The following is an 18049-nucleotide window of genomic DNA, read 5'->3' as shown; positions in this document are numbered from 1 at the left end:
TTTGATAATATATGTGGGCACAAAGTAAATAGGTATGCATCAATAAATCAAAGCTTTATAGAGACTATAGAGACAAAAAGTCAACTCCATAATGTTCCTACACAGATTAGAAAAATGACAATGTAGTTAGTTTGTGATTATGTCAAAGTACATGGTTGCCAATGGTTTACCATATGCATCAAGCTCACAAGTTAATAAGAGACAGTTGTTTGCTGTACACTCATTTTTCCTTAGTACATATATTATGCTTCTTTTGAATACTGGCTAGGGGGGGTAGTTATCAAGCCGTCAACCTCAAATACGCTGGAATTCCGCAGCGTATTTGTGGCGAGGCTGATTCGCCTTAGTTATCAAAGGCTCGAGACCGGCAAAAGTAGAATTTTGTGACGTAAGCTTCGATCCGCCGGACTCAGTCCGACACAGATCGATTCTTACGTCACTCCAGATGTTCCGCACACAAGTGCGGCACAATCTCACTACTTTTGCTAGCTATCAAAAAACTAGCAGGTACGCTCGGCACTTTTACGGCCCAGCGTACCTGGTTTTCAATCCGCCACCCCTGGAGGCGGCGGATCCCATAGGAATCAATGGGAGTCTGACCATAGCGAAAGTACAAGTTCGCTGCTGACAGACATCCCATTGATTTCTATGGGAGCTGTCTACACCTAACACCCTAACATGTACCCCGAGTCTAAACACCACTAATCTGACCCCCCCTACACCGCCGCAACTAAATAAAGTTATTACCCCCTAAACCGCCGCTCCCGGAGCCCACCGCAAGCTACTCTATACATATTAACCCCTAAACCGCCGCTCCCGGAGCCCACCGCAACTATAATAAATGTATTAACCCCTAAACCGCCGCTCCCTGAACCCGCCGCAACCTATATTAAATGTATTAACCCCTATCCTGCCCCCCCTACACCGTCGCCACTTATAATAAATTTATTAACCCCTATCCTGCCCCCCACTACGCCGCCGCCACTGTAATAAAATTATTAACCCCTAAACCTAAGTCTAACCCTAACCCTAACGCCCCCTAACTTAAATATTAATTAAATAAATCTAAATAAATTAACTCTTATTAACTAAATGAATCCTATTTAAAACTAAATACTTACCTTTAAAATAAACCCTAATATAGCTACAATATAAATAATAATTATATTCTAGCTATCTTAGGATTTATTTTTATTTTACAGGTACCTTTCAATTTATTTTAACCATGTACAATAACTATTAAATAGTTATTAACTATTTAATAGCTTACCTAGCTAAAATAAAGAGAAATGTACCTGTGAAATAAAGGATTTATTTTACAGGTAATTTTGTATTTCTTTTAGCTAGGTAGTTATTAAATAGTTAATAACTATTTAATAACTATTCTAACTAGCTAAAATAAATACAAAGTTACCTGTAAAATAAATATAAATCCTAAGATAGCTATAATATAAGTATTAATTACATTGTAGCTATCTTAGGGTTTATTTTACAGGTAAGTATTTATTTTTAAATAGGAATAATTTATTAAAGTATAGTGTAGTGTTAGGTGTAATTGTAACTTAGGTTAGGATTTATTTCACAGGTACATTTCTCTTTATTTTAGCTAGGTAAGCTATTAAATAGTTAATAACTATTTAATAGTTATTGTACATGGTTAAAATAAATTGAAAGGTGCCTGTAAAATAAAAATAAATCCTAAGATAGCTATAATATAATTATTATTTATATTGTAGCTATATTAGGATTTATTTTATAAGTAAGTATTTAGTTTTAAATAGGATTCATTTAGTTAATAAGAGTTAATTTATTTAGATGTATTTAATTAATATTTAAGTTAGGGGGGCGTTATGGTTAGGGTTAGACTTAGGTTTAGGGGTTAATCATTTTATTACAGTGGCGGCGGCGTAGTGGGGGGCAGGATAGGGGTTAATAAATTTATTATAGGTTGCGGCGGGTTCATGGAGCGGCGGTTTAGGGGTTAAACTATTTATTTAGTTGCGGAGAGGTGCGGGATCAGCAGGATAGGGGTTAATAATTTTATAATAGAGGGCGACGGTATAGGGGGGGCAGGATAGGGGTTACTAGGTATACTGTAGGTGGCAGCGGTGTCTGGGAGCGGCGGTTTAGGGGTTAATACATTTATAAGACTTGCGGCGGGGTCTAGGAGCGGCGGTTTAGGGGTTAATACATTTATAAGACTTGCGGCGGGGTCTAGGAGCGGCGGTTTAGGGGTTAGTAACTTTATTTAGTTGCGGGGGCCTCCGGGGGCGCAGGTATAGGGGGTAGAACAGTGTAGTTTAGTGTGAGTGCTTAGTGACAGGCTAGCAATAAAGCTGGGAAAAAGCCGAAGGGCAGCGAGATCGGATGAGTGATAACTGTCACAGTCCGCTGCTCATCGCCCCGCGGCTTTTTGACAGCTTTATTTGATAACTTAGGCGAACGTATTCAAGGTCCGCGGCGGCGAAGGTAGGCGAGCTTAGGCGGACGTATTGGGCCGGCGAAGCCAGAAAAGTAGACGGCTTGATAACTACCCCCCTAGAGGTTAACTAAACTAATCTGTTTAGAAAAATAATTTTATATATAAAATAGGGGGTGCCTTTTATATCGTCATATACAATCTGATATGTTTCTGTGTCACAGCTTTCTCTTTAACAGTATCTTTCTTTGGCTCCTATCCTTCACTATTATATATTTTAATTGAAATGCCCACTATTAATCTCATTCTAAAGAACTATCTTTGGTATGCTATCATCACTTACAGGCACCATATAAATACTGGAAAATATGAATGTTCCTCACTGCAGCTTTCCTTTGATATCCCTGTCTTCAGTTCAATTGTTTTATCCCTAAGGATCGTTCTCAGGGGATCTAAAGGACATTTCCACACCCCATTCAACCTGTACTTACATGTGTGAAATTTCTCTTATTGACCATCTCACCAATATTTATAACCCTTCAGTTATTCTGCCAGACCTCTGTAAATCATACATAGCTCATCATCTGTTACATTATTTGTTGTCCATGTCCATGTTAAAAGGATATGGAATGATTAGCAATAGTCGGAAGCTGTTAAAATTATGATTTCTACAAACTTTTAAAGTTTTTAAAATGTATTGAGCATTTGGTTTTAAATTTAAAGGTTTAATGAGACCTTCCTGTGTTTAATTTAATGGTGTCAAATTCTGCACTGAAACGATCAAGGCGCTTTATGAGCTCTAGCACTTGCTAGAGGTCAACTGGCTTTGCTTATTTTTAATTCTATACTAATGGCTAAAATATGAGAAAACACATGGAATGATTGCTGCTCCTTAACTGGACCGCTGCCTCTGCGATCGGGTTGATTGATACCCCCTGCTAGCGGCCGATTGGCCCCGAATCTGCAGGGGGTGGCATTGCATAAGCAGTTCACCAGAACTGCTTGTGCAATGTTAAATGCCAATAGCGTATGCTGTCGGCATTCAGCGAAGTCTGGCGGACATGATACGCTACACTATCATGTCCATCCAGAAATTGGTAAATCGCCCCATTGTCACAAAGGCACAATCCTGTTTAAGAGTTCAATAATAGAGGCAGAAGAAATGGAAAACACACTTTTGTAAACATGCTTTGACTTTGAGGGCACATTTTTTTCTGACAAATTAATCCCCCCCCCCCTATTTGCTGGCCCCCTGTATCATGTGACAGCCATCAAACAATCACAGACTAGTATACATATGAACTTGTGCACATGCTCAGTAGGAGCTGGTGCCTCAGAAAGTGTGTATATAAAAATAATTAACAAAATATGTTAATAGAAGTAAATTAGAAAGTCTCTTAAAACTGCATGCTCTATCTGATTCATGAAAGTTTAATTTTGACTTTGGTGTCCCCTTAAAATCCACATGAAGATCTTTTAATGTCCCATTGCAATGTCCAATGAGTATTTCACATGTGTAGCTAATGGTTTTTATCATTATGGAGAGATAGAGGCCTATCTATCAAGCTCCAAAAGGAGCTTGACGGCCCGTGTTTCTGGCGAGTCTGAAGACTCGCCAGAAACAGCAGTTATGAAGCAGCGGTCACAAAGACCGTGCTCCATAACCTGTCCACCTGCTCTGAGCAGGCGGACAGACATCGCCGGAAATCAACCCAATCGAGTACGATCGGTTTGATTGACACCCCCCTGCTGGCGGCCCATTGGCCGCGAGTCTGCAGGGGGCGGCGTTGCACCAGCAGCTATTGTGAGCTGCTGGTGCAATGCTGAATACGGAGAGCGTATTGCTCTCCGTATTCAGCGAGGTCTGGCGGACCTGATCCGCATTGTCGGATCAGGTCCGCCAGACCTTGTTAAATAGAGGCCATAGCGTGTAAAGATCTGTATATAGTATCCCAATAGTGGGCCAGATTATTTAACGCTCCCACTCGAGCACTAACTCCGCTAGAAGTAAACTTTTTGGGTGTGTAGGATATCGCTCAAATTACAAGTTGAAAGTAATCAGTTTTTGCTTGCACGCTAAACTGATGTGCGTAAAAAGCCAAAATTGGAATATCATGTATGCAATAATATATTCCCCCATAGAAGTCAATGGAGCAAAAAAAAGGGGAAAAAAAGGGAAAAAAACCTTGCACCATTCTCACGTGCAAACACGAATGCATTTTCTTAAGTGCGCTAACCTGACAAGAAAATATAAATCACATTCCAATGTTCTTCTATTTATTAATAAATAAATACATATTTCTACTTATATCTGATGGTATTTTGGTACAGTATATATCTACACCTATATATACATTAAATACACACTTTATTAGATATGAATATTGAATAAATATGCTTTTACATGTTTTTATCTACTTGACTGCAAAGGGTTCGAATACACACACATATATATATATATATATATGTCTTTATATGTGTACATATGTATTTATGTGTTTATATGTGTATATATGTCTGTAAATACATATACAGTATATATATATTTATATATATATATATATATATATATATATATATATATATATATATATATATATATATATATATATATATATACATACATACATACATACATCTTTAGACATGTATATGTATGTATCTCTATGTTAAAGCCCTTTGCCTACCTTTTTTTTCTAGCCTGAGATCTCATATCTTTGAGCCCTAATAACTGTTTTTGTGCAATATATATATATATATATATATATATATATATATATATATATATATATATATATATATATATATATATATATATATATACACACACACAAAGGATACCAAGAGAATGATGCAAATTTGATAATAAGAGTAAATTAGACAGTTGTTTAAAAATTTATATTCTGTGCTCTATCTGAATCATGAAAAAAAATTGGGTTTCATGTCCCTTTAATTACTACACTTCATACAGTATTGCTCATATCACTCAGCTATAAAACTAATGCTTTTTAGATACAATAATCGGAATGTTCATATATGATTGCTATTTGGTATCTGTATCGTTAAACATAAATGTAAAATTTCTCTGCATCTTTTAACATATTAAATCTATTTTTTTTATGAAGATAGCCTTATGTTTGGAAATAGCCTTATGCTTGACCGACTAGGCACTAAGGAAAATGTGGAGCAGGAGATTTGAGTAGATACAAACCATATTGTATGTTGTTGCTTTTTAATGGAGCTGGGTATTGTTGAAAATAGCGTTATAGTGAAGCAGCGATGAAGCTGTACTGTGCTTTTAAGTAAAAGTAGTTTTGGTGTTGTAGTATGGCTTTACAATGAAGCAGGGGTGGTTGTAATTTAAAAGCACAGCAGCAACCTGTTAGCTATCAGAGCTGCAACACAAAAGCATCTTTTTTTCTGTTAAAGTCCATGAAAATTGAAATAACACATTGAAAAGCACATTTTACCCCTATCTATTATAGTTTTTGTTTGTTTTCAAGTGTTTTTCATGTATATTATGCTTAAAAGTAATTTAAGATTTTCAGAACATTCTAATGGATTGAAATGGGAGTGAAAGTATGATGGATTTGACAAGCAAACCTGGAAGTATGTTGTTGATATGTGGACAAAGCTAACTTGAACCTCTGTAATTTGGGGGTTGATAACAATCCTTTATGAAAGCTTATCAAATGATTTATCTACAAAACAATTCTCCTAGACTTCAATAGGGAATTTTGTAGAAAAATCAATATATAAGCTCTTTAAAGGATTGCGATTAACCATTTGGTTATTAAAGGATGACGTTACCTCCGACTTTGAGATTTTTTTCTCCAAGTCACTTATTTCACCTGTCTTTTAAAAAAGTCAATATTAAGTCTGGTCATGATCATGTTTAGGCAAGTAAGAGGTAGAAAGTGTTGCCACATTACCTATACTTTTCATTTATATCTATTAGGAAATTTACACCAATTTACACCAATGCAGAGAGAAATGAGACTGTCAGGAGAGGAGAGAATGCTAGACCTGCGGAATGAGTCGACTGGTCAGTTAGCGAGAGTGACTGGACAGATTAGATAGCAGAATAAAATCTGCCAATAGGAATGCAAGGTATTCCATTTTGAAACGGCTACCTTGCATTCAACTTCAATGTACTGCGGCAACCGTATAAAGAGGACGCTCCGCGCAGGATGTTTTCGGCTTCCAGGATGGCTCTGCTCCGCGTCGCCGGGATGAAGATAGAAGACGCCCCCGGGATGGATGAAGATTTCACCGCCTGGATGAAGACCTCGCCGTCTGGATAGAAATGGATGTTGGGACTTCAGAAACCGTTAGTTAGTATTAGGGTTTTTTTTTTTTTTAGATTAGGCAATGCCCATACAAATGCCCCCTTAGGGGCAATGGGTAGCTTAGTTTTTTTTTTTTTTTAGTATTTTCTATTTTATTAGATTAGTTATGTTAGGTTAATTTATAGTTTAATGTTAGGTTTATTTTTATTTCACAGGTAAGTTTTTATTTATTTAAATATAGTTATATTGTAATTTTAATTTAAAGTTGGGGGGTGTTATGTTTAGGGGTTAATAGTTTAATTTAGTGTGTTGCGATTTAGGGGTGGGACGGTTTAGGGGTTAATATGTTTATTTAGTGGCAGTGATGTGGGAGGCCGGAGGCTTAGGGGTTAATACCTTTATTATAGTGGCAGCGATGTTGGGGAGTGGCGGATTAGGGGTTAATAGCTTTTATTAGTGGCGGTGATGTCTGGAGAAGCAGATTAGGGGTTAACAACTTTATTTAAGTGTCAGCGATGTCGGGGACGGCAGATTAGGGGTTTGTAGACTTGGGGTTTATGTTAAGTTTAAACATAACCTTTTTTTCCACATAGACATCAATGGGGTTGCGTTACGGCGATTGCTATTCCGCACTTCAGGTGTTAGTTTTTTTTCTAATCTCCCCATTGATGTCTATGGGGAAAATCATGCACGAGCACGTCAAAGCAGCCCTTGGATTTTGTGCGGTATGGAGCTTAAAGCCACCATATCGCACGCACAAAGAGGCTTTTCAGAAACTCGTAATGGCAGGGCTATGGAGAGTGAAATAACATAACTTTTGTTGCGTTCTTTTCGCACCCTGTTTAGGGCAAAACTCGTAATCTAGGTGAATTTGAAGTGAAAAATATAGAATATCTATTTTGTTATAAAAAGGTAGTCCCACTAGATAGAACTGAAGGTGTCTTGGAGACCTTGCAGATTCAAACGATCAGCTGACTGGGAGTGTGCTAAGGCTTTCCTGGGCCTGGTCAGGATTTTTTATCTACACTGACGCCAAGCATGCGGAAATTCATAGGTTCTTTTGTGTCTCAATATTGCAGAACTAAGAAAGTTGTGTCTATATTTTTTATTTTACGTTTTTGTTTTTTTTTGCTTATGTCACAGTGGACAGTTTTATTTAGGGAGGATTTTCCCTGATTTTTTTTCCATTTGTCCTGTAATATTTTATATGTGTTTTTGTGGTGTCAGTATCCTTCACAGGGGAGTTTATTCTATGTTTTGAGATGTGGATGTTTATGAGATAGATGCTGCTCCATTGATTATAACAATCACTTGCAACTTGCGGTTGTAATCGAAGATGGGTGCAAATCTTTTCACAAATAGATGTTAATATATCTGAGACAGTGTCTCTGGATACTTTGTTTTGGGAATTCCTTGATAAAAAATTAGAACTTGAATGCAATGATAGTAATAAGCAAGGTCAAATTAAACAAATCAATTAGTAAAAAAAAACGATAACTAGAAAATGTCAAGAGGCTCAGGAAGCTTTGACATTATTAAAATAATGGCGTTTTTCATAAGATGACACAATGTTCACATTTAAACAATGCACAAAAATGAAGGATTAACTTTGGCTTTTATTAGGTTGCAGTTCTGCCAACTTGTAGACCTTCTATGAGTAATGAAATGTCAGAGCTTATCAATCAATGCTACTTAATAAAAAAATAATGCTTGTATCAAATAACTCAAACAATGAAGTGAAATAAAGGAACTATTTTCCCACCGTGAATATTCAGGCTTTTCATTTTCTTGAGGTACCAAGTCATCACCAGGGCTATAGACGATTGCGAAAATAAAGACATAAAGCATTATTAATTCAGTAGTGAACTCACAATTGAAACTGTAGCTTGTGATGAGTGAGTTGTGCTTTTCTGTTTAATTTGATTGCCATTCTGTGTAGTGTAATCCCTGGCTATATGTCTGAATATAGTATTATTGGCTATAATCCATCAAGTAGATTCAAATTACAATTATTTTCTTGGGGAAACGTTTTCTCATAGTAGTGGTTAGAAAAAAATAAACAGTGATCCTCTAATGCTTTTCATTTCGTAGCATTTCATAAGCTTCCCTGTAACAAAAGGTAAAGAAAGATCTATTGTGCAATATATTACAACCAAAATGAGAACATTTAAAGGGACCCAAATGTTCTCTCATGATTCAGATAGAGCATCCAATTCTTAACAACTTACCAGTTTACTTGAATTATTAAATTGTCTTCTTTTTCTTACTATGTCTTGTTGAAAAGCAGGAAGGTAAGCTTCAGAGCGTACGTGTCTACAGCACTATATGACAGCAGTTTTGAAAGAATGTTATACATTAGCAAGTTCCATAGATGGCAGCACTATTTGCTGCCATACAGTTCTCCAGACATGTGCACACTAGGGGGCCTATCTATCAAGCTCTGAATGGAGCTTGACGGCCCGTGTTTCTGGCGAGTCTTCAAAAAAACCACCACCCAACCAACCAACCCCCCAAATAAAAACCCTATCTAAAAAACCTAAGCTCCCCATTGCCCTGAAAAGGGCATTTGTATTGGCATTGCCCTTAAAAGGGCATTTAGCTCTTTTACCTGCCCAGACCCTACTCTAAAAATAAAACCCACCCAAAAAACCCTTAAATAAACCTAACACTAACCCCCAACGATCCACTTATAGTTTTTGAAGTTCCACTTGAAGGATCCATCCAGCCGGCATGAAGTCTTCATCCGGGGCGGCCTCTTCCATCTTCATCCATCTGGCGAAGTCTTCATCCATGCGGACTCTTCTATCTTCATCCATCCGGGGCAGAGCGGGTCCATCCTGAAGACATCCGGCGCGGAGCTCCTCTTCAATACGGTCGCCGCCGTAAACTGGAACTTGAATGCAAGTGATGTCATCCAAGATGGTGTCCCTTGCATTCCTATTGGCTGAAAGGTTCTAATCAGCCAATAGGATTAGAGCTGCTAAAATCATATTGGCTGTTCCAATCAGCCAATAGGATTTGAGCAGCTCTCATCCTATTGGCTGTTCCAAACAGCCAATAGGATTGAGCTCTCATCCTATTGACTGTTTGGAACAGCCAATAGGATGAGAGCTGCTCAAATCCTATTGGCTTATTTGAAGATAGAAGAGGCCGCATGGATGAAAACTTCGCCAGATGGATGAAGATGGAAAAGGCCGCCCGGATGAAGACTTCTTGCCGGCTGGATGGATCCTTCAAGCGGAACTTCAAAAACTGTAAGTGGTTCGTTGGGGGTTAGTGTTAGGTTTATTTAAGGTTTTTTTGGGTGTGTTTTATTTTTAGAGTTGGGTCTGGGCAGGTAAAAGATCTAAATGCCCTTTTAAGGGCAATGCCCATACAAATGCCCTTTTCAGGGCAATGGGGAGCTTAGGTTTTTTAGATAGGGTTTTTATTTTGGGGGGTTGGTTGGTTGGGTGGTGGGTTTTACTGTTGTGGGTGTTTGTATTTTTTTTACAGTTAAAAGAGCTGATTTCTTTGGGGCAATGCCCCACAAAAGGCCCTTTTAAGGGCCATTGGTAGTTTATTGTAGGCTAGGGTTTTTTTATTTTGGGGGCTTTTTTATTTTGATAGGGCTATTAGATTAGGTGTAATTCATTTTATTTTTGATACTGTGTTTTTTTTTTGTAATTTAGTGTTTTTTTATTTTTTGTAATTTAGCGTTTATTTTTTTTGTAATTTAGTCATTTTTAATAGTAGATTTAAATAATTTGAGTAGGGTTAGGTTTTTTTTAATATGTAATATAGTTAATTTAATTGTTAGTTTAATGTAATTGTAGTATAATAGTTAGGGTAGGTTAATTAATAGTTTAAAAATAGTTTATTTTAATTCTACAGGTAAGTTTTAATTTATTTTAAGATAGGGATAGGAATTTTAATGTAAAGTTAGCGGGTTGTTAGGTTTAGGGGTTAATAGCTTAATTTAGTTTATGGCAATGTGGGGGGCTGGCGGTTTAGGGGTTAATAGGTTTAGTTAATGATAGTGATTTCGGAGCGGCAGATTAGGGGTGTTTAGACTCGGGGCTTATGTTAGGGTGCTAGGTGTAAACGTTACTGGTTTTCTACCATAGAAATCAATGGATATCTGGCATCATTGAACATAAGCTTTTGCTGCTTTCAGACTCCCATTGATTCCTAAGGCATCCGTGGCCTCCAGGGCGGTGAATAGAAAACCAGGTATGCTGGGCCAGAATAGCCGCGAGCGTACCGGTTAACTATTTGATAACTTTGAAAAAGTGCCAAATAGTGCCGAATGTGTATTCGGATCTTCTGTAATGACGTAAGCATCGATCTGTGTCAGATTGAGACCGACAGATCGTATGTTACGTCACAGATTTCATCTTTTGCCGAATCAAGCTTGCCACAATTACGCTGCAGAATTCCAGTGTATTTGTGGTTGACGGCTCGATAAATATCCCCCATAGTATAACACTTTATTAAATATGAATATTGTATAAATTACATTTTTCATATTTTCATCTACTACTTAACTGCAAAGCGCTCCAATGCACTTCTATATATGTATACATATGTATTTATGTGTTTATATGTGTATATATGTCTGTAAATACACATATATATATTTTTTTCTTTCTTTTAAATATCCAGCTCACAGGATGTACAAAAAAATGCCCATGAGACGAGACTATGCAATATTGTCAGGTCACCTTAGTGCATGGAGTTCACGAATAATTAATTATAAAAATATAAGAAAAAGGACAGATTGAACAAACCCAGCACTAGCTCATATAGGGGCAAACAATCTAAAAATAAATAAGCATACAAGCAAATCACAGGAGGCTCAGGCAATCAAGCAGATTATATATTTATTGAACATGGGTTATTATCCCAATAACACACAAAATATTTATTAGCGAAGTAATCAAATGAGCAATCCTACTGAAGGAAAATTATGAGGGCAAATAATACAAAAGGTATGGAGATAACTATCTTTATCTCCATCTCACAATAACATCAGAATAGTCGGTTTTCCAGAAACTCCAGCCTATGATGATTTAATTAAATTTACCTCACTGGCACTCCCTCAAGCATTAGGTTTTCCCAAGGAAAAACTACCCCTCACTATAGAGAGAACCCATAGAGTGGGTAGCTAAAATTGTAATCCTGATGGTACTGCACCAGATAGAATGCTAATTTTTAAAGTCTTAAACTTGCAAGACAAGATAGAACTCCTGAAACAATATAGGTAAGGTGGTACCTTAACTATCGATAACCATAAGATTCTCCTTTTCCAAGATTTGTCAAATGAGACCCAAATAAAAAGGAAGGAGATGTCTCCTTTTTCCCCCAGTTAGTTGATAGGGGCTGCAAAGTTAGGATGGTATACTCCACAAAAATCTTGGTAGAGAGTAATGGTTAAACAAACACTCTAAGTAATAGTAAAGAAGCAAGAGAATTTCTTGCCAATTGTTAATGTATGATTGCTAGGTCTCTCTTATGTACTCTCTGTGTTTTTGAATTTTTGAAATATGCTACTGATGTTTGAAAAGATGTTTTATAATTTTGGTAACCCGATTGCCGTGCATAAGCGTATTGTTCATTTTCATTTTTTTTTTTAAAAAGAGTTTTTTTGTGTTGTAAATTTCCTCCCCCCCCCCTTTCCCATTCTCCACCATCACCTTTATGATATTTAAATAATGACAGAGCATCTTAACATTCTATCCTGGAATGTCGGGGGAATACCTTCCGTTTCCGTTTGATTCCATTTCTTGGGACTATCTATTTCATTCTCTCTATCAGTTTGGATTAATGGCTATTTTGTACAATTTATCCTAAATGTTTATGAAAACCCCTTCTCATTTCTGCTCATTAATGGCAATTTGTCTCCTAAAATTTCTCTTGGATGGGGAACTTGTCAAGGCTGTGCTCTAACTTCCTTGCTCTTCAATATTTCCATTGAACCCTTAGACATATGACTACGCCAAGAATTCGGCAGCATAAGATTCAGTTCAGAATCTCTTAAAATCCTCCTATATGCTGATGACCTTCTAATTATTTTGGAAGATTCAACCAATACTATCCCACAAATACTCTATATGTTCTCTATATTTAGCTCCTTTTCAGGCTATTAGATAAATGCTGAAAAAGCAAACTTTTGTGGATTAGGAAACTTAGAGATAGCTATGCTATCCCTAATGAGTGTAAAGCTCAAGAACTCTTTGAGAAATGGCTCCCAATAATTAAAACATTTCCCTCTACAATTCAAATTTAAAAAATCTTCACAGACTAGTAAATAAAATATTTTTTTTGCTTTCAACGTACACATAAACATGGGTTACAAATATACATGTGAAAAAATTAAATGAACCAGACACCTCTACCTCAGAGCTCCAAACCCCTAACCCCGATCCTTTGAGTGTGACAGAATATCAAGGCCACATATCGGAGGTCACAGAGTTGGTTCGTTACCTGACTGTATTGTCTGACCACATTGACAAAGGTCATACAAGACCTCTCCCAAGTATGTTTGAAACTTTCTGACCAGATTTATTATTTTGTACAGCCTTGCTTAATTATTTTCCAGGTCCTCCAGTACAATAATATGGATTTCTTTCAAAAGCTTCTACAATTAATTCTGTGTGAGACTAACACCATGTCAGGACTAACACCAGCTACATCTGTAAAGACTGCCTCACACAGCAGCAATTCTCCAAATACATCCATTTTTGTTCCTGAATAGATCAGAAGGAGATACCAAGGACTTTTGTTTTTTTGTGAGTCTGCTACACATTTCATCGCTTTTTCTGCATTGAATCCAGTTCATGAGTCTTCAGCCACTGTTAGTAACTCTGGTTCATCTGTGGGGAAGAATGCTACAAACTCTGCTACAAAAAAACATCTAAAGCAGAAGTCTGTGTAATCACTGTCTTAGTGCAACAACTCCCAGATAAGACTGGAACTATATCTGCCAAGACTTCAGACTCTGCTTTTCTTTTAGATGTCTCTGCACCCACTCTCCAACTGGATTCCTATGTGCCACGTCCTGTGAGGGTCTCACCAGATCCCAGTGGATATATGACCCCACAAAGGTATTTATCACTCTACCCATAACTTTCAGAGTCTACTGAAGCATATGTGGTCTTAAAGGTTGAGAACTCTGGGTGCTTTGAACATCACTTCTTACGTCTTCCCAGTCCAATACTTTATCCTCTTCTATCTCCTTTGGTTGTACTGAGGGAGAAGATACAAATGGGTATACTACTGTTTATGAAGACACAGACTCAGATGAGTTAGAGCCCCAAACTACTGTCTGGAAGAGGGGTCTTTCTGTTCCAAATCACTTTTCTTATAGATTCAGACCTTTCAAGACTAAGATTAAATCAAAGTCACTAACTAAACCTACCCCTCCTGTTTGTACTTTTACTTCAGATAGTACTCTGTTCTGAAAACAAGTTCTAATGTTCCAGTACTCCTGCTGCACTGCAACCAAGTCATGTGTCCCCTGCTACACAACATCAAATCAGACTCATCTACCTCAGAGCTCCTAACCCCGCTCCTCCGAGCATGACAATTCCCATCACTGCATATAAATCTTACTGAGGGAATCTTCCCCTATACATATTACCACTAGGATTTCATGAATTCCAAACAATGTGGGACAATGCAGTGACCTTAACACTAATGATATATTAGGCAGTGATACACTGTAAACTATTATGCCAAGATAATATAATGCAAATTCCTTATAGGTATCAGGACACTTGGCCCATGCCTGATGCGCATTTCACCAATATAAGCTTTCTCCAAGGTGAGAAAGTGCCGGAGGTTATATTGTACATCCCCATATTGACATCAAAAAGATATAGAGTATTTTCCTTCAATCACAGAACAACCCACCTACTCCACCATACGTCTCCACCAATCTTGATTAAGTCATTACCCCATACACATGGCTAATTAATAAGCAGCCTTAAATGCTTGTGTTGGTTATTGGTGCTAATGGGGAAGTGGCACACTCACATGATCATGATCACATGACCCTGCATCATAATCAAAGATTGCCCATACAGAACTACTATCCAATGAGCTAAGTTGTCTCTCCAGACACATGGCTAATAAGTTATTCAGCATGAGGACCTCCATTAAAAAATGGGGATGGTGGTCACGTGATTACATAACATCTGAAAAAATAACGTAGGATAAGTGCAACAATATATTTATACAAATACATCCATGTTCAAATACACTGGACCCTTTAGTTCATCCATTATAACAGCCAACTTGTAACTTAGATGTCAATAAATAAGCTACAACCATAATTGCAGGAAAGATAGTTATTAAATTAATTCATAATTACATCAACTAGTATATTCACTCTCATGATGATAGATTTGCAGCATTTGATAAAACATAACTCATTCTCCATTTCTCACCAGCCTCACAACTACAGTGTTTGAGGCCTATTTATCAAATGTCTGTCAGACCTGATCCGACAGTGCGGATTAGGTCTGACAGACATCGCTGAATGCGGCGAGCAATACGCTCACCGTATTTAGCATTGCTCCAGCAGCTCTTGTGAGCTGCTGGTGTAACACCACCCCTTGCAGACTCACGGCCAATTGTCCGCCAGCAGGGGGTGTCAATCAACCCGGTCGTACTCGATCGGGTTCAATTGTGGCGATATCTGTCCGCCTCATCAGAGCAGGCGGACACGTTATGGAGCAGCTTCATTCGGAGCTTCATAAATGGGCCTCTATGCCTTCTCTCTCTGCCCAATCCATACTGGATATAATGCAGCCTATTAAATGTAATTGGTAAGGCTGTCAATCCAGGTTTACTTGGTGGAACATGAAAAGTTGAAATCGGTATCAAAGTCTCACAATTGAAAAGTCTACAAGATGTTGTATGTGAGCCACACAGCTCCCATACCTTCATAAAAATGTACACAATCTGTTCTTTTAACCCATTGTGTCACTGTATTTAACCAAAAAATCTATTTACTCTTCATTTGCAAAAGACATTTCTTGGCTTGGGTACCAATAATTGGTTAAAGTTTTTTATGTAGAGCTGTTTGATAGGCTCTTCTTATCAATTATGATGGATAACCTCGTTTTCTGAGTCATATTCTCAACCCCCTAGCCTGAGATTTGCATGGACTAATATTGGAGCTAACCCTGTCCATCCAGGCTTTGTTAAATGGGGCCCTGAGCCTTTATGTGAGGTCTTCAATTCTGCCAATTTGACAAGCTCAAATTTATTTTGCGCTCGAGCGAATGCATTTATTTCCAACCTGTAATACGCAGGTAAGTTCATGCAGTCGTGATATTGCTTATCGCGACTTGTGCTAACTTTAGCATGCCACTTGTAATCTAGCCCATTGTTATTAATGTACCTTTTATGATATGCTGTTTTTGTCTCCCTTTGGAAATATTCCTGCTGATGCTCTTATATAGAATGCTAAGCTAGTGTTTTTGGGAAGGCTAATGCATGCTAATTATCAGACCATGAATATAAAGAAACCATATATCTAATGCTGGTCTTTACCATGCATGTTACAGAAAATTACTCAAAAAGATTACTTCCTTTTAAATTACATATGGTGTCATTTTGTCAATGTTGCGTAGTCCAGAAAATTAAATTAATTATTAATTATTTCTGGAAAGTATTTTATCTGCTGGAAAATGAAAATTATAAGTGGTGTCGGTACCTTAAAGGACCAGTCAACACAGTAGATTTGCATAATCAACAAATGCAAGATAACAAGACAATGCAATAGCCTGAACTTCAAATGCATAGTAGTTTTTTTTCTGACAAATTTAAAAGTTATGTCTATTTCCACTCCCTCTGTACCATGTGACAGCCATCAGCCAATCACAAATGCATACACATACCATGTGACAGCCATCAGCCAATCATAAATGCATACACGCTTATTCTGTGAATACTTGCACATGCTCAGTAGGAGCTGGTGACTCAAAAAGTTTAAATATAAAAAGACTGTGCACTTTTTTAATGGAAGTAAATTAGAAAGTTGTTTAAAACCGCATGCTTTATCTGAATAATGAGAATTTAATTTTGATTTGAGTGTCCCTTTAATGGGAAAACACTGTAACAGATGTTTAAATGCATTGGCTCTTATTAAAGGTATATGAAACCCAAAATTGTTCTTTGATGAGTCAGATAGAGCATGCAATTTTAATCAACTTTGTAATTTACTTTTACTATCAGTTTATCCTGGTATCTTTTGTTGAAAAGCAGGGACGTATGCTTAGGAGAGCCGGCCCATTTCTGGAGCACTACATGGCAGCACACCATTTCCTGCCATGTAGTGCTCCAGATGCCTACCTAGGTATCTCTTTAACACAGAATATCATGGGAAGGAAGCAAATTTGATAATAGAAGTATATTGGAAACTATTTTTTAAAGGGTATGCTCTGTCTGTTTGGGTTTATCCCTTTAACAAGTAGCTGGACAATGTTCCCAGGTAGAGAACATGTCTGTCTGCGATCGAGCCAGCGATGCAGTTTTAGCTGCTGGAATTTAAGATTGCACAAACCAGCCCAGGTTGTTTGACATTTGCCACTTCTGAGGTTGCTTGGGGTACCTGAACGCCCAGATTGCATCTGCAACTTGATAAATGGAGACCATTGGTTGCTAAATACTATAGTTAGTATGTCATCAAGCTGAAACATGACTACAAATATATTTCGAATACTATTTTGATACTAAGAACAGTCATCTCCTGCTGCCCTTTGTACCCCTGTGCAGATGCCTATTTTCCTGAATGGAAAGCCAGCTCAGTATTTAGAGCTATTTCTTTTTTTTTTTTTTTATCTTCATGTCTCTTTAATGCTGCTGAACTGAATCTCTGGGATCGTGTAAAGTTCATGAGTAAACCTAGGAGAAATACAATCGGTTGTAATGGCAAACTGCCTGCAGACTTCATCATCAGCAAGACCAGAAGTCACAGGTTATAAAAAATCTTGCCTGTGCAGATTTCTCATATTAAAACGAGACATATTATGTTAACGGCAGGTGCAATAGTTGCCTGTCCCCCTTTCTTTTGTAGTCTGACTCTTAAATTAAGTAGTGTGGTTTACAAAGGCTAATTTGTTCATTCCTGGTTACTTGCTTTCAGTAATTGATGAGTGATTGTACCTGTTCTCATCTAGAACTAATTACTAATTAAGACACAGGTTATTGTCCCTTGGGCTGTGATGTGTTGCTGGCTTTCCATAATGTGACGATGATTTGATATATAAAAGATTCAGTTGGTATTGCAAATTGATACTAAAAAGATGAATGTGTTCAGTTGGATAATACCAAGAGTTTATACAGAAGCTTG

At 37.4% G+C, this 18049-nt stretch overlaps 1 protein-coding gene across 1 annotated transcript in view; it reads left to right on the top strand.

The window, feature by feature from the left end:
- The window catches only part of OTOGL (otogelin like), a 410237-nt gene that overhangs the window by 167384 nt on the left and 224804 nt on the right, over window positions 1–18049 (top strand). The gene's annotated exons all lie outside the window — the stretch shown is intronic.

Source organism: Bombina bombina, chromosome 6 (assembly GCF_027579735.1).
Source record: "Bombina bombina isolate aBomBom1 chromosome 6, aBomBom1.pri, whole genome shotgun sequence".
Classification (NCBI taxonomy): domain Eukaryota; kingdom Metazoa; phylum Chordata; class Amphibia; order Anura; family Bombinatoridae; genus Bombina; species Bombina bombina.
The sequence above is the reverse complement of the archived record's forward strand: the minus strand, read 5'-3'. Positions and strand labels throughout refer to the sequence as shown.